Source organism: Parasteatoda tepidariorum, chromosome 4 (genome assembly GCF_043381705.1).
Source record: "Parasteatoda tepidariorum isolate YZ-2023 chromosome 4, CAS_Ptep_4.0, whole genome shotgun sequence".
NCBI classification, from domain to species: Eukaryota; Metazoa; Arthropoda; class Arachnida; order Araneae; family Theridiidae; genus Parasteatoda; species Parasteatoda tepidariorum.
Window position 1 is genome coordinate 44,119,284 of NC_092207.1, and position 5,737 is coordinate 44,125,020.

The window sequence follows — 5,737 nt, forward strand, 5'->3', positions numbered from 1 at the left end:
TTTTTATTTTATTTCATTTGTTTTGTATTAATAGTTAGCACTAATTAATTAGCATATTTGAGGTCACCCCCAAGAACCATTAAGATTGACGCTTAGTTCGTGAAAATCCGATCATTAGAACGAAAGTTATTCAGGGTGATATCTTTTTTTTTTTGCGGACTGTACAATAAATTATAAACGGAAAATAGTGTTTTTAGACTCCCTAAGCCAAAAAATTTATCAATAAATTGTTACTTGTTACAATTATTTTGGTTATTATACGCAATAATTGCACAACATTTCGTAGGACAAGCTTAAATATTAATGAAAATATGGACATTATTATAAGAAGCTATTCTTTTGTTATAACTTTGAAAATATTCTACAAAATAAAACAAATTTTTAGAGCAATTTAAAATTAATTACAAAGCTTTTTTTTAAGATATGAAAAAAAATTCGTTGAAAACTGAAATATATATATAATTAATTAATGCAGTTCTTTTATACTGCGCATGCCTGGAAATTTTCATAGCCCTTACAGTTATTATATAAATCTATAATTTCTTCAAGCCTATAATTTTTTCTATCTTTTACAAATTTTTAACTGATTAAAAATATATGAATTATCGTAACTTATAATGTAATAGTGTTGTATATTTTTTTGAAACAATTACTTGCAACAATTATATTATTTAAACAATTACTCATGAATTTTAGATTGATGATGTTTGAGATTTTAAAGTAGTACGAGGGTCACTCTGAAATTTTTGAGATACAACTAGGTTTTTTAAGTTACACTTACAAAATTTTAGGAGTGTTCAAAGTAGTCTCCTCCAGCATCAATGTACTTTTGTAGTCGAATTTTCCACAGATTAAATGCGTCAAGTCATTCATTTCTTGGAATAGATGAGAAAAATGCATTTATAGCCAAATCAATATCTTCTTCTGAATGAAAACGACGTCTACGTAAATTCTTTTTTAGTTTAAAGAATAACCAGAAGTCACACATGGCTAGATCAGGTGAATACGGCGGATGTTCTATCACTTTAATTTGTTTTTGTTTAAGAAACTCAACTGTCAATCCAGGTGTATGTGACGATGATTTGAAATGGTGAAGCATTAGTCCCCTAACATTTACTTCTTGTAGAATTTCTCAGACATTTAGTGGTATACCAGTTTGCCGTTACGGTCTTCTGTCCTTCCAACTTGATAGCTTTGACCAATCCCGTACTTCTGAAGAAAGCGGCATACATCACTTTTTTCAGTGCGCGTTGTCTTTTCACCATTGTCGGCGTGGGATCCCTTAGGAAAATTTGCCATAGATTACCATAGGCTTCTCTATGGCAAATTTTCCTAAGGGATCATCTTCAAAGACCCATACTTTGCTTTATTGACTCGTTGGAACGTCAAAAAACGGTATGTACTTTTCCTCACCCGTTAAATTTCAGAAATGATGTGGTGGTCACCATCATTTAGAATTTTTAAGAGCTTCTTTACTGATTCTGACACGCTCCTCCTTTTGGTGCTCAGTTAGATTATGGGGAACCCAACGGCAAACTACTTTTTTCATATGTAATTCGTCATGAATAATTTTGTGTATGGCTGTGGATCTTATGTTAGGTTCCTTCTGCATAATTTGATAGGTACAGCGATTATCATCGTTTAACAGTTTTCGTATGGCAGACACATTATCCGGAATTACTGCTGACGGCGGCCTTCCTGTGTATTCTATATCCAGAAGAAAATTGCGACCTCTGCTAAATTCTTTAAACCACCTGAATACAGTAGCACGAGCTGGAGATTCATCACCAAATGCTAATTGCAACCATTAAACGTTTTTTTCGTCGTGATTTAATCCTGCTTTAAAATCGTAGAAAATCATAGCGCGAAAATGTTCGCGCGTCAACTCCATTTTCTCTTCTGTTTAAAATTTATTCTACGCTAAACAAGTTGAAGTAAGTCAGTAAAACATCGTCTGCTGAAGGGTTATTTTTATTTTGTAAATTCTCGTCTGCACGTATCTCAAAAATTTTAGAGTAACCCTCGTATATAACGAGTGTATGAATAGTGCATAGCGCATAAATTATATGAAACATCTTATTAATTGATATTGTTGTAGCTTTTTAACGAATTTTTTTAAAATAAATAAGTAGAATGTTCAACAATGGCCATGCTTGATACATATATATTTTTAGAATCCTTTTTCAAAATTAATGACAGTCAATATATGTGAAAATCAATCAATCAACAAAACAGAGACTCGATTGAAATCTAACGGATCACTTTTAAAAAAAGACGAGATTGAAAACATCTGTTTAATTTCCGGAGTAAGCAGAGAAGAGTTGAAATATTTCCAAGTTTCATAAGGTAATAAAACTGGTTTTATGTTGTGAGTTCAGCATTCGTCAATCATTATTCTATAGAGCCACGATGGGTCAGGGGATAGAGCGGTCGCATTACAATGAGGCGAATCGGGTTCAAATTCTAGTCGATACGAATTCCGCATCCGACTGAAATGCTGGCGTGACATATCCTCCGTGGTAGACGGATCATGGGTCAGAGTTCCTTTGCCGCCAGGCAAACCGTGGGTTCACGTGGTCTTCCTCTCCATGTAACGCAAATGCGGATTAGTTCCATCAAAAAGTCCTCCACGAGGTCAAATTTCTTCCGATACTTGCTGAAACTAACTATTTAATTTGTAAGTTCTTTCACATTTTATTTGAAAATAGTTTTGCACTATAAATTTTTTATGGTTGTCATTTTTATGTAAAAGTATTTTGAGCAAAATTTAAATATAATACTAAAAATATGGAGTACCGTCATTCGGGGCTACTTTGTGCAAATTCGAATTTGGCATTTTTCAAGTGCTGCTATTCAGTATTATGTTTTTTTTCACGTTAAAAATGTGTGGAATTTGAAGATAGAAGTCTCCTCTATTACTACAAACATTTTTTCGAATTTTAAAACAATCTCAGAGTGTGTTTCGTTCATCCAATGTCAACAACTTTCCGAGGACGTCGGATGTCGAAAAGTGTGCGTGGAAACTTTAGCTGTGAAATGCAAAGACGTTGATAAAACAATTGTCGTAAGTGCAAAATTTTTTATTTATATATTAATAAACAATTATATCATGTTAGCGTTAAAAAAATTTGAAAATTAATAACAAATAAACGGAAAATGAAAAAAAATGCACTTTGGGGCTACTTTGTGCAAAGTTTCATTCGTTTTTTTTTTCGACAGAAAAATGGTCAGACGTTATAAAAAAATACCTGGAACGAGAAACTACCGTGATTACACTTTAGAAAAGCTGCAACAATGTTTGCAAGCAGTTGCTGGTGGTATGTCGATTGCAGAAGCTTCTCGGAAGTACAAAATCCACAGAAATACTATCTCTAATAAAATTCACAAGAAACACGTGAAACTTCCTGGTAAACTATTATTTTTCTTCTACAAAGATTTTTCTAATGAATTAATCAAACGATTTAACACATAAAAATATATTTTATAGGACATCAGGTGATTTTGACAGAAACTGAAGAGCAAGTTCTGTCATGTTCATTCAAGCATGTTATGTTCAAATTTATCAATATTATAAATGTTAATGAATATGTAATAATTATTATTTTTGAAATTTCATCCATTTCAATGTTCAAAAATGTATATGGTTTCCTTTTGTTTAAACTCAAATGTTTTGAAATAAACATTCTTTTTAAGAAAAAATTCTTTATAAAAAATGGTTTTTTAACGCTGAAAATTATTTTCAAACTAATATCTTTACATATCTTGATGTTTTTGTTATTAAAAATGTCAACAATTAACTTTTTTAACAATTTTATATCAATATTTTACTAAAAACATGATTATTAAACTGAATTCCTATCGCTGCACAAAGTAGCCCCATTTGGGGGCTACTTTGTGCAAGGTATGTTTTGACTTATTATTCGTAAATATTACATACAAATAATGCCACTATTGATCAAATTTACTCGTCTAAGTTCAGTTATGAATATAATATCGATAAATTTTACTAAAGTTTGAATTAACATAGTTTTTTTACATGTCAAAGTTCAAAAACTGCGAAATCCTGCGAATCCTGCACGGTACTTATCATTAGCTATGTTTTTCTTTAGTGTCATTGATTGAAAATTCCCAAAATGTATCTTCGAATGTTAGTGAAAACTTGAGACAATTCTGAAAATAATGTTAAAGTAGAAAACAACATGAATAAAGTGCAGAAATGGACATACTATAGTTTCTGTACTCTAAACAAAAACCTTTTTTCAATGTATAAACGTGAAGTGCTTAGACGCTGAGGAGAGTGGTATGTTTGCTGTAGAAGGTTCTTGTTTAGAGAACCAAAACTACAGTACTCTCTTAAAATGAAAGAGTGATTTTCCCTACTCAAAAACGAGTTAAATTTTTTTTAACTCAACTTAAATAAATAAGAGTGAACTTCAAATAAGAGTGAACTTCAATAATAAATAAACTCAACTTCAAATAAGAGTGAAATACACTCTTATTTGAACGAAATTCTTGCTTTGCGTTTACTCAAACTTGAGTGGTATTTATTTAAGCAATATTTGAGTGCTTTTAGCTCAAACTTGAATGATTTATTTATTATTTAATTGTGTGCAAGCTGTAAGCTGGAATTTCGATCGTTTTATTTTAAAAAGCAAACGATAATAAATCTAAATAAAATTGTTATGTTCCGTGATCTAAATAGATTATGTCTTCGCTTTTATTTTACGTTTAATTTTTGTCTGGAGAATATGTCATTTAATATTTTGAATTAAGAAGAATTAAAACAACTATTAGTTCACAGTGGTATTTCTGAAGAAGACGCTGTTTTACTTTTTGGAAAGTAAATATACTTTGTTGTTTTTATTTTTAAAATAGTTTTATTTAGAATGTGTTATATACACATTCCATTTAAATTAGCTGTTTTTCAGCGTTTTTAAATAAAATACTATTCATTTAAATTATTTGTCAAAAAAATTTATTAAAATTGAAAGTGTTAAATGTGGATGATTATGGAATATTAAAAAAATCTGATTCCATGCTGGAATCTTTGTCAAAGCATGTGGGAATATATTATATCTGATAAGAGTTTTAGAATTTTTTCAGATCTCATATTAGAGTTTTAACATTTTATTTTAATATAATAAATTTATATCCATGTCATTCTATCCTTCTTTTATTAAAGATATTTACGAAATTACTGTTCATACAGTCTAGAATTGCTGTTATTTAAAACGTTTTCTATTAATAAAGTTGACCGTCTTTAATTTATGAAAGTTCACATTTGCAAGATCCATTCATTCAAATCTGTATCTTCAGATGTTCGATGCATTTTATTATAAAATATATCATTCAAAGAAAAAGTGGAAAATATTACAGTATTTTGAATTTTTCTGCTTTTATCCTGCTTTTAGCTTTTATTTAATTGGAATTCAGAATTAATACTATTTTTGAATTTCATAAAGTATTTATCACATTATACAAACTAATTTTCCTTTGTTGCTAGCATAAAATTTCTCATCACTTTTCTTCAAGCTCAATTTTTGAGGCAAAATTGAAAATGCAGAATTAATATTTAATTAAAAGTACAATGCGAATTAAAGTATTCTAAAATACAAATAAATTAGAATTTTATGATAGTAATAGATTAATAGTAAAAAAAACGGGAGCAGAATTAAATATAATATTTATTATGAGATAGAGTTCAATTTGAATTTATGTATAGTATATATACACATAT

At 29.5% G+C, this 5,737-nt stretch overlaps 1 protein-coding gene across 1 annotated transcript in view; it reads right to left on the minus strand.

Annotated features, from left to right (window-relative positions):
- Window positions 1–5,737, minus strand: part of LOC107443921 (glucose dehydrogenase [FAD, quinone]) — a 127,303-nt gene that overhangs the window by 32,908 nt on the left and 88,658 nt on the right. The gene's annotated exons all lie outside the window — the stretch shown is intronic.